Here is a 13,275-nt window from a genome sequence, read left to right on the forward strand (position 1 = left end):
ATGCGACGAATTTTATTCAGATTATATGTATAAGTAGAAATTATAATTATCCTTATGTTAGAACATTTTCTAACACACCCTATGTTTAATTTAATGTACATGTATGTCAAAATATCAAAATTAATCAATATTGTAATTTCTAACCCCTATTGAAAACTATGGTTGCAACAGATTATGTTTCCTATACAATTTTCCAATTATACAGGGCGTTGAACTTGATACTTCTTCTTTTTCTTATACTTGTTATAGATCTGTCGATCTGTTAATTCCGACGTTGAAGTAATTCTTTGGAGGTAGACTGCAAGCTATTTTTCCATCTTTTTGGTCTTCTTTCCGGTGGACGCTTGCCTTCTGGTTTCTTGCCAATTCTTGGTAGTATGTTTTCCTCAATTATTTTTACATGACTGAACCACTCTCTTCGTCTTTGCCTAGCAAATAACAACCCGCCGCAAATTGCCGAATTCACTACTACCAAAGAACAACCCAGCTTGAAAAGTCATAAACGGGTGACCTTCAAAATTTTCTAGGAAGGGAAATATCCCACTTTCGACAAGCGATGCCGTCTGAGACACGGGGTGATAGTACTTAAGGGTTAAATTAAATAGGCATGGACTATTTTCTAATGCCGACATTGATTTTTATTTCTTCCGTGAGCCCGTGTGTGGTTCTTATTCGTGTTTTGTTGGATCTATTGAGCTCTTTGATTATGTTTCTATACCTCTGACCTATGTTTTTCTTTCCAAGGATAGTGAGCACGTCCTTTAGTCGAACTCTGTCGAATGTCTATTTCAGATCTACAAAGCATGTGAATATGGCTTGTCGAATTCTATTGATTTTTCAACTAATTGTCGCATGATGAAAATAGCGTCTATTGGAAATCTGTTTGGGCGGAAACCCTGTTGTTCTTCCGATACACCGATTTTCTTGTATATATTTTATACTAATACTACAGGGTGATTGATTAGTAGGGTAAAGCTCAATAGCTGCGCTATAGTAATAGATAGCATTAAAAGTGAATAACAAAAATTTTAGCCACCTTTGAGCTTCACATTACAAAATTAGTTAGAATGTTACAGGGTGTTCGATAACACAGTGGCAGACCAAACTTATGTTTTTTTAAATGGAAAACCCTATATTTTATTTTAAATTCGGAATCCTGTTAACTTGTCCATCACAAAAATATAAAGTTTTGTTATGTTATACAGGGTACTTACAAAGTTATAACCAATTTTATATGAAAATCGTAACAAGTTCAACTCCCTGTATAAATAAAAATAAGCAAAAGAACAATGGTTTATTAATGCCATATTTTTTAACATATTGTCAAAATTTTCAAGAATGGTCGATATTGCTAATTTTCTTTATATCAAATACAGGGTGAGTCAAAACGCAAGTACATTATTTTCTCAGTAATTTTAAATAGAACACCCTGTATTTTATGTCACTATTGAAAAGTACAATTACCGTACTTTAATTTTTAGGTAACATTCCCTATGTCTAAATTTATTAGTTTTCGAGATATTTTTATTTTTCAATGGACCAGTAGCGTGGCCACCCAAATCACCACAATTTAATAAACTGGACTGATTTTTTTGCGGTTACGTTAATAATGGAGTTTATAAAATACCTCCAACAACAAGGGATGAGATGAAAAATAGAATACAAAGTGTATTTCGATGTGTTAATTTACAAATGCTCCGTAGAGTAAGTAGCTCATTCAATGATCGTTTTTAGGCGTACATAAATGTGTTAGGAGATAATTTTGAACACCTTATGTAATTAAATATTAAAAATATTTTATTAATAGTAGCTTCTAATTTTTTCAAACATGTTTTTTGCAAAATGTATTACCGATAAATTATGTTTCGTTCTTTATTTGTTACATTGTTACATTTACATACAAAAGTAGTGTTTAATTGTCTTCACAAAATATTGTATTTTGTGTTTGTGTGTTTTTTTGTAAAATTTATTACAAATTTTCTTTGTTTATTTGTTGCATTTACATAAAAAGATAGTTTTTAATTGTTTCAAAAATGGTGCATGTAGTAGTTGTGTTTTTGTTTGTAAAATGTATTACTAATAAATTATTTTTATTTCTTTATTTGCTACAGTGTTACATTGATTACCGGATTGATAATCGGTAATCTTCAATTTTCAATTCAGTCATGGCTTACTTAAAATTTAGATAAATCTAAACACCTAAAATAATTTGCTCTGAAAAATGAAAATATCTCTAAAACTAATAAATACGGGCATAGGAAATATTATATAAAAATTAAAGTACGTTAATGTAACTTCTCACTAATGATATAAAATACAGGATGTTCCATTTAACATTACTGAGAAAATAATGTACTTGCGTTTTGACTCACCCTGTATTTTATATAAAGAAAATTAGCAATATCAATAATTCTTAAAAATTCTGACAATAAATAAAAAATATGGCATTAATAAACCATTGCTGCTGTGATTATTTTTATTTATACAGTGAGTTGAACTTGTTACGATTTTCACACAAAATTGGTTATAACTTTGTAAATACCGTGTATAACATTACAAGCCTTTTTATCTTGTGATAAAGAAGTTAGCGGGATTTCGAATATAAAATAAAATATAGGGTGTTCCATTTAAAAAACATAAATTAGGTCTGCCACTGTGTTATCGAACACCCTGTAACATTCTAACTAATTTTGTAATGTGGAGCTGAAAGGTGGCTAAAATTTTTGTTATTAACTTTTATTGTTATCTATTACTATAGTGGAGCTATTGAGCTTTACCCTACTAATCAATCACCCTGTATATTAACATTTATAATTCTGTTAAATAATTTTTTATTTAAAATATTCATTTTACGTAAATTATTATTCATTGTCTATAACCAAATTCGAAAATTATTTTACGCTGTCAAACTTACTTTATCCTGAGTAAGCTGAAGAGCTCTCAAGCGGAAACATGCCATTTATCGTCGACTAAATTCAGTCATAAACTTTACTGCGCCGTGAGGACGAGCATAAATTCTTTTTAAGTGAATATCCTGTATTTTAATCACAATGTATCAAATTTTTCTTACGGGATAAAAGCTAATAGTAGCAGCCACCTCTACCCAATGGATATGAACATATTTTTAATTATTTAATTATTTATATACTTATTTGTTTGTTAAACATAGACCTCTCGTGTTTTTGTATTCCTGAATGTTACCCTAGATCAAGGGTCACCAATTGGCGGACCGCGGTCAGCATCCGAACAGTAGGCTAGTTTTGGACCTCAATAAAATTCAGGAGATAGTGTTTTGCAATTTTGAAAATGTTTACTATGAACTTGTGTACTATGTTTGGCTCAATTTATTTTTTTTTCGTAGGTATGTGTGCGAAACCGCTTTTTCAAGAATGAACTTTATTAAAAATCGGTACAGATCTCAGCTAACATAAATAATGAATATTTCAACTCCCTAATAAGAATCAGTTGGAATAAACTCATTCCAAACTTCAGACAGGTTGTAGATTATTTTTACATAAGAAACAATTTTTTCAGCATATTCTTAATTACCTTTTGGTCCCAAAAAATGTATTTTGGGTGATTATAAACAAAAAAACTCTGTAGTCATTTTTCCCAAAAGTTGATCGTTTTCGAGTTATATGCCATTTAAATCTGAAAAATGCGAAAATACGCGTACGCATTTTTGAGGCTTGAAAACTCAGGTGTAAGTTATTAGTGTTTAAGTTGAAAGGTGCCTAAAATTGAAGCTTATACATTGAATTTTAAGATTCTAACGAGTAAGTGGGGCTTATTTCAGTATAAACTGTTGTTTTTTAATTGTTAATCGTCGCTCGTCACACTTAATGGCGTGTCTCTGTCGCACGTATAAGTACTTATGCGAAAAATTCATAACAAATACTTTGTAAAGGTTTATTAACATCCAAAATTGAGATCAAGACATATTCATTTAATTCTTAAATGTACTAGAAACAAAACCAAAACATACACATCTGTTTACATTTTAGTAGGTGACCTAGATTTGTTAGAAGCACCAGTCGACAATAATGCATAGTCAAATAATTCATATTTTCGTATGTCATGGTCAAGCTGAATCGGCAATATAAACAAACTACATGTTACAAGTTTGTTTATATACTTATACATGAAGGCACTGTGATTCATTCTAATTAATTCGTTAATTAAATATCATTCTTAATCCAGATGCACTCGTAGATGGTTCTACTTTAAGCACACCCACTTGTTACTGATAATAATTAGTAGTGTTCAATAAATAAAGTATGGACAAATAGTGTATTCCTAACAACCAACCCTCTTCTCAGAGCAACTACCCCATTACGACAACGTATTCTTTTATATGGCGATCCTACCAGGATCGCAATATGATTGTTCCTGTTTATCTGAACCATCTCAGATAATTAAGGGGTGGTTTCCCCCTACCATAAGGGTTGATGAAGTAACAATACTCACTGTAGATTCATTTATTGGTACCTTGAAGTAACTACGGTAAAGAGCTGGTGGTATATTATTTAGTAACTGTGATGTTTACTCGTTGGGATCTCAAATACCAATGACTAATCTTTTCGCCATGAAAGTAGAACTCAAAGTGGATTCCCCTGTTTACTATTTGGTATAAATAAAAGTGAGAGTGTTTGGTAAAAGTGCTGAATCGACTAGATTATAAATAACGAATACTAGTTGTTATTTCAAACTGACCTTGTATCGAAAATCGACACATTGATGTGGTAATATAGGTCAATCGTATTTATTTTAAACAAACGTATTTGTTTTACCAAAGACATTTAATTATTAAAAGAATTTGTCTTAATAAGATGATTACTGAGATGCAGTGTATCCCAATACAACTTGACATTTAATAAAATTTTATAAAACCTTATTAACATAGTTTTTTTTTTAATAATTTATTCGTTTATTAAATTTATTATTGCCAATGTGCTAATTACATACGCCAAATGTAGTGCGACGCACTACCCCGCTGCAGCTTAAGGGTCGAGTGGACGCGCATAATTAACAATTAAAAACAACTTGAATCTTCAGACTTCAATTTAGGCCCTTGACAACCTCAAAAATAATAATTTACACATGAGATTTCAAGCTTTCGAAAATTATTATTTTCGCATTTTTCAGATTTTAAAGTCGCTTAAAACTCGAAATCTGTCAACTTTTAAGAAAAATGACAGATCTTTTGTGTTTAAGATGACCCCAAAAAGCTAAAAACATGTTTTCGGGGGCAAAAAAGTGATGTTTTGAATTAAAAAAAAAATGTTAATTATTTCAGCCCAAAAATTTTGCCCGCTACCCTCCTGATTTGTTTATGGGGGATATTTTTAACAAGAATTTGCAAAAAAAACGAATCAGTACCACCAGACACAGGTAGTATTAAATCCGGACCCCGGAAGTGTCATAGGTTTTCGAAACGGACCCTTGCGGAACATAATTGGTGACCCCTGGCCTAGATTATGTGTATCCAAACCGAAAAGGCACTTGAAAAATCGAAACATTACTGGCCCTTATTTTTTAACTGAAATATCTGAGAGAAGTCAATAGAAAAGGCATCCTATATCGTGGGTTTCGAAATTTTTACTGCGTCATGATTTTTTATTAATATTTAAGCACAAAAGGCGAGTTATTTCATTCTGTTCAATATTCTAAAAAAATTACGCATTGTAGATAGAAAACGTTTAACAGGCTTCTGTCTTAAAAATAAGTGGTCTTTAAAATTAGATTTTCTAATTTACAAAGTGTTTATAAACAAAAAAGTTATTGCAAATTAAACTCAAAATTAAGCATTCTGTTATTATAATTATTAAATTATTAAATTATTTATAATTATTAAAATAAACAATAAAAATATTTAAAAAAAAATCCTTCTTAAGGGGGTAGACGAAAAATCTTGATCCAATGCTATTCAAACTCATCATTTTTTTTCGAATCCTCATAACACTAATAAGTAGTTTTGAAAAATTTTAACCCTTAAGTACTAACACCCCGTCTCTCAGACGGCATCGCTTGGCGAAAGTGGGATATTTCCCTTCCTAGAAAATTTTGAAGGTCACCCGTTTATGACTTTTCACTTTGGGTTTTTCTTTAGTAGTATTGAACTCGGCAATTTGCTGCAGGTTGTTATTCGAAAGATATTTAGGCTCAAAGTGTGATTTCCATCTAATAGACGGAGTGTTAGTGTTTGTGCCCAGTTCGTCATTATACATAATGTGCCCCAGTTCGTAGAAAAACATCAAATAAGGGAATAAACACCCTGAGGAAAATTTTTTTGAAATGGTTTGATGAGGTAGAAGACGACATAAGCGAAGTGGAAACATTTTGTTATGCAAATGTTGCCACTGATTACCATTGCTACACTATACCTACTAAGTATAGTACGTGTCATTTTTTTTTGTTTTAACATTTTTTAAAAACCTTTTTATTTTCGTTTTTCTTACTCTTTGTTTAACTCGATTATACATTTTTATTAAGATTCTTTAATTTGTTTAATTTTTATTACACTTTTTTTCAGGAGTAAAAAGGTACACAAACAATCCTTCCATTCTTGTTATAATGTTTTTTATTTTAATAAGCACAGAAAAACTATATTAATTTCTGCGTTTTTTAGATAATCAAAACTTTCAGTAAGTCATCGAGATATTTTTTTGCATTAAAATATTTAACAAAAACAAAAATTACCACTAAAATGTAAAACCCGTCTGGCAGGCGGTTAGTTAGTGTTTACGACATTGATTTAAGATGTTAGTACTTAAGGGTTAACACAGAATAAAAGACTACATTATTACCGAGGGCCGAAATTCCCTAAGAACTTTTATAATATTTATTTTAATAAGTTACAAGAGTGAATAAAAAAGAGAAAATTTAGAGTGATTTTTAATTTCAAATATTTTGATTTAAAAAAACTTTTTGTTTACTGCCCTCGGTAATATGTAATGCAGTCTTTCATTCTGCTTTAATTTTTTTAAATATTTATTAGTTTTCTCAGAATTCGAAAAAAATTAATGCATTTAAATATCATTGGACCAAGATTTTGCGCCTTCCCCCTTGATATGAGTTTTTATGTAGTGACTAAATTAATGTGCAAAAGATGTCCCCGATCGTTCAAGTAATTTTTAAACAATTCTATTTGTTTATCCTATTTGGGAAAAATCTCATTTTCAAATGGTTATACACGTGTTTTGTCAATATTTGGAAGAGACTGTTTGATCTCATTCTCTTCACATGGTTTAAAATTTTGATATCTGTTAAAAAGCATATTCATTTTTAATTGTTTTTTATCAAATAATTGATTCAGAATTAAGTGTGGTTTTTCGTTTTGTGAACATTTCAATTATCAACACCGTTTTGAACTTTGCAAAAAAAAAATAAAATAAAATTTTAAAGGTTATGAAAAAACACATATTTCTTTAACCTTTAACTACCCGCGCATCAAGTTATAACATAACTACACGCGTGGCGTACTTTGTACGCCACAAGGAAATACACTTAAAAACAGCGGATTTGTTTAATTTTTTTTGAAAAAATACATTTAGTTGTTTGTTATAAACCTTATTCGGCATCAGTGAATACTTGGAGTTCCTTTTCAGTAAGCCAATTGGGATTTATAACTGGAATCATGGAATAACTGGATTCCATGATAAATAAAATTACTAATAAAAAATTTTTTAAATGTGATTTTTTACAGGAGAAAAAGTATTGTTTACAAAGAAAAATATATTTTTTGTCATAATGACTAAAAAACAATTAGAATATGTACTTATATTACGACTTATAGTAATATAATCCTGGGGTATATTGTCCACCACCGGAAACAACAAATAATAAAATGTAAATTACGATCTCTTTCCAGAACGCCGATTATAACGAAACTAAAACCAAATTGTAAAACACATTCCAGTGATAGGTTAGAAAAATAAGCAAGGTCAAAAATTAAATTTTTAAATATAAATATATAAGTTTGTGCGATCTACGGAACCGGTGATATTTTCGTTTTGCTTCTTTAATCACAGCAAAATTGTTTAAAACAATTAAGAGCTCCAATTTGGGCAGTTTATCAGCGAAGTTTTAATTTTTTATTTAAAAGTGGATTAAACTTAACATATAAATAATTAATATTGTAAACACTTGTTAAAATCAGTAAACCGAAAGAACGTGAACAATTAATAAACACATTATAAAAAAATCTTTTTTCTCTCTTCTCTCTTCAAAATCACTTTTTTGATAGATTGTAAAATAGTTGCAGTAAAATGCAAACAAACAATTAAAAATACCGAAAAATAAACGCCAATTTTAGCGTTTTTAAATAAAAACGCCAATTTTTCAATAGGTTGGAAAACGTTTTTTTTATTTAGCTTAATGCCTTGACAAATAATAGCCATTGGCATGGTACAGTGATTTCACAATCAGATAGTGTAATGTGTAGCGTGTATCTTGGGTAAATGTCTTGTTACTTAGTAAAGTCGACTTCATTGTCTTTATAAAGAGACGATAATTGTATCCGATCGTCAGTGGTCCCTCCGGTGAGTACCGATCCCACAAGGATAGAAACTACATATTTTCATTTATTAATTTTTATAAATGAAAAACTTCCTATCCAGCTGACTCTCTGGTAGATCTCTCAGCCACAGGGGAGGTTTACATCGAATTAAAAAGAAACTACATACTTGACTTAAGCTTTCATCATATCTTTTGTTTTCTTAAATTCGATGTCCAACTCACTGAATTATTGTCTCAAAAAAAAGGAAAACAAAGTAACCTCTAATCAAACCCTCTCCGTGGCAAGAGCGCCTACTTATGGACCCAAAGGTAGAGAGTTCCAATCCTGGCTGGGTAGGAAGTTTTTCTGTATTAAAAAATTTATTAAATGAAAATAATTCCTATCAATCGTATTACTGTGGGATCGGTACTCACCTGAGGAACCGCAGACGTTCGAATTCAATAATCATCTCTTTGTAAAGACAAATAAGTCTAATTTACAAAGTTCCAAGACATATGCTCAACACACATAGTATGTAGAGGATCTGATATAAGGTCGATTTGCACCGATCTGTTTAATGGATAATTTAGCATGTTAAGAGGGTCGGTACGTATTTTCGGCTGCAATGCTATTCAAATGGGGATTAATTTTTTTCGAATCCTGAGAAAACTAATAAGTATTTTTGAAAAATTTAAACGCAGAATGAAAGATTACGTTATTAGCGAGGGTCGAAAGTCCCTTAGAACTTATACAATGTTTATTTAAATAAGTTACAGGGGTGAAAAACTAAGAGAAAATTTAGTGTGATTTTTAATTTCAAATATCTCATTCAAAATAAACTTTTTATTTATTCTAAGGGACTTTCGGCCCTCGGTAATAAATTAATCTTTCATTCTGTGTTTAAAATTTTCAAAAATATTTATTGGTTTTTTCAGGATTCGAAAAAAATGAACACAATGCCGTGATAATATTTTCCAAATCTATATTTGTCTTACAACGCACTCAGCCGAAATTGTCAGCATATATTGTCAGTCAGACACTGACAATCAGTGACAATTTTAAATATTTGACATTGCATCGGGAATATTTTGAGGTATTGATTAAATATTATTTATATATAGTGTATTTGATAAATAATTGATTTAAGACGTGAACTTAATTAAAAGTTGTTTATTGTGTATTATTTGTGGAAGATCCAAGCAGAGAATACATCAGGATAATATATTCTGTGATCCAGGTATTTTGTTGTTAAAGATGTTCAAAATTGTAAGCGTTCCATAACAATATATTATTAAAAAATCACTTTAACACTTTTCCTCTTTTCTCGATTGAGTATTAGTTTTTGTTGTACAAATAAATTATTACAATCACTGAATACATAATTAGTGAAAAAATTATCACATTTATTAACTGAATTAATAATTTGCAATTATAAAAATAACAGTTATCCAAGAACATTCAAAAGCCATCTCTTTAAATTAATGATGACATTTTCAAGTAGAATGACATTCTAGTAATGTTTACATATTCATAAAATGTGAATTTTACTACACGTAATTTACCGTGTAAAGACAGAAAAAGTAGGGATACACGTAAAATATTTGCGAATTATGTACCCATAGCCTTAACAATTTCAAAAAACAATGGTTGCCCGATCTAATCTTGTTCTAACTATAATTAATAATTAAAAAATTACATTTTTTTATGGTTTAAAAAAAATTCACGAGCAGATATTATTTCAGATTTTTTAGTCATTCTAAACCAAAAAAGGTTCTTTGTAATTTTTCACTAAAGTTGATCGTTTTCGAGCTATATATAAACAATTTAAAATGGAAAAAAACGAAAGATGACAATTTTAAGGCTCAAAAAACCAAAAAAAAAAATATCATTTTTGTAATCATTAACCCGGCTCCTGCCACGTGGGGTGCTACTAGCACCCCATAACACATTTTTATCAAATATTTGGTATTTCAAGTTTGGTAACCGAGCTGTGCGTCATAGTAGCTTTCCATAATTTTATATAGCATAGATGTGTTACTGTTTGAAGTGGTTATTTAGTGTCATTCTTAACTTATAGCTCTAAAATCGAATTGGGGTGTCATTATCTGGCACTTTCGGTTTTAATTTTTTTTTTTGAATTCTTGATAAATAGGTAAAATTTACATTTTTTATTGAAATAACTGATTTAAATTATTAATATAGACTCTATACTCAGTAAATCTTAATTTTTTTAGATATTTTACTTGACTTCATTTATTATGGCTTGGTACTTGCTAATTTGCTTATAGCACCTTTTTCATTTTATTTTTTAACTTTTATAACATATTAGTGGCCAATAAGTTAATAAAACATGTTTTTTATATTCTTGTGTTACTCAACACATTATTTTGTTTTTTAAACAAGTAGATCACAGCAAACTTTTAAGGGGTGCTGTGAGCACCCCACGTGGCAGTTGGCGCCTTGCAAAGCCACGTGGCAGGTGCCGGGTTAAGTACATAAATTCAAGTTCAAACCTTTTTCTATCAGGTCTCGATAAGAATTTTAGCCTTGTTTTATTCTAAAATATATTTTTTAATTGGTAATGAGGAAGGTTTCTTATGAGGAGACGGGCATTAACAACTAAAAAACAATGTTTCAGAATGAAATAAGTCCAAAAGGCTTACCAAGAACTGATAGTATAAGGTTTGATCTTAAATTTAAGTGGTTCGTAATTTCAAAAATGATATTTTTATGTTTTTGAGCTTTGAAAATCGTCATCTTTCGTTCTTTTTTTAGTTTTAAATTGTTTATAACTCGAAAACTATCAACTTTAGAGAAAAATTACAAAAGACCGTTTTTGTTTAGAATGACCTAAAAAATCTGAAATAATATCTGCCCGTGTCGAATTTTTGTTTAATTTATATTAAATTTTTAATTATTAATTAATTATAGTTAGAACAAGATTAGATCAGACAACCCTTGTTTTTTGTAATTGTTAACATGCTAAATTACATATCCAATAATTTTTATCCATTAAACAGATCGGTGCAAATCGACCTTATATCGTATCTTAGACTAACACATTATACATCAATAATTACTAATTGCGTGTTTAAATGTTAAAACCAAGGCTAGAATTAAAAAAAAAAACAATTAAGAGTGCGGCTAATAGCCCAGTAAATGAACGGGAATTACGGCGATACTGTGTAATTTTCAGGGCATTCACTTCAATTTACTGTGCATTTTTTCGAATTGCATGAAAATTTTAATTTATTCTCTATTTATCCTTCACTTCAAAGTTGAAATTGTGCCGTTGGTTGCTTTTACTTGGGGTATGACAATCACCCCTTTCCGCGGGTGAAAAACGTACGTTTAAAATAAGTCGGGAACTGGATAAGTTAACTAATTTTAAGCAACTTTCGTTCTATAGTTTTTTTAGAGTTTAGTTCTAGAGTTTTTTAACTAAGTCAGTACATTTCGAGTTATTTGCGATTGAAAATGATTATTTTTCAACAAAAGAACCACGTTTCCAGGCGGTTTTTCGCAAATAACTCAAAAGTATGTATTTTATTGCAAAAGGATTATAAGCACGAATGTAGCATATAAAAAAAACAAAAATAAAATTGTATTCGCTAAGTCTATAGACCCAGCAAAAGCAAAGTTGTAGCTCATGAAAAATTCGTTCCTATTCGTCAAATCTCAAATCGAATATTTCAACGTGAAGTAACCAGAAATGAAGCTCTTCCCGGGGAAAAGCCATAAAATCGTTTTTAAAGCTTTGGAAACATCTTTATTTTTCTTTTTACAAAAGCTTGTGACATCAAAATTAAGCAAGTTACGCTCAAAATAAAGAGAGCAAATTTTTTTGGTAAAAAAATTGTGAAAGTCTCCCCCACTTAAGCACCACAAATGAAAGTAAGCGGTACCGCTATAAAGACAATTTAATTTACTTATCTATTTTTTATATGATCTATACACCGGGTAAAAGTTCATAGTTTTGAAAGGGTTGTAGTTAAAAGGGCTTGAACGAGTCTCTAATCACGATTGTATGCAAATGTTGATCAGCCATATCTTAATCAATTTTTGTCTCGCAGAAAAACAAAATATTACTAAAATATTTTTTATATCGAAACCAATATTTTGTACTGTTTGAGATTTATATTTATAAAACTATTTTTTTTTTTCGATAAAACGTACAGATCGTATAAACAATACATATATATAAAGTAAATGGTAAAGCGGTAACGAATAAATTCATTTATTGTGCTAAATAGGGGGAAATATCCACGATTTTTTTTTACCAAAAAATGGGCCAACTTTAATTTGAGCGTAACTCGCTTAGTTTTGATGCTAGAAACTTTTTTAAAAAAGAAAAAAAGTAAAGGTGTTTTTAAACATTTTAAAAAAGTTTAAATGGGTTTTCCCCGAAAAGTGCTTCATTTTATTTTGGTTATTTCACGTTGAAATATTCGTTTCATAAATGAAACATATATTTCATAAGCGATAACTTTGCTTTTGCTAGGTCTATAGACTTTACAGATACAAAATTTTTTTTGGTTTTTATATGCTACGTTTTTAATTTTAATCTTTTTTTCGATAAAATACTTACTTCTTGAGTTATTTGCGCCCGAAAACGTGTTAAAAAATAAACATTAAAAACGTTAAAAAGTAAACATTTTCAACAGCAAATATCTCGAAAAATATTTATTTAGTTAAAAGAACTCTATAGAACGAAAGTTCATTAGAATTAGGCAATTTATCCAGTTCCGGACTTATTTTAAACGCACGTTTTTTCACCC

Source organism: Diabrotica virgifera, chromosome 4 (genome assembly GCF_917563875.1).
Source record: "Diabrotica virgifera virgifera chromosome 4, PGI_DIABVI_V3a".
NCBI classification, from domain to species: domain Eukaryota; kingdom Metazoa; phylum Arthropoda; class Insecta; order Coleoptera; family Chrysomelidae; genus Diabrotica; species Diabrotica virgifera.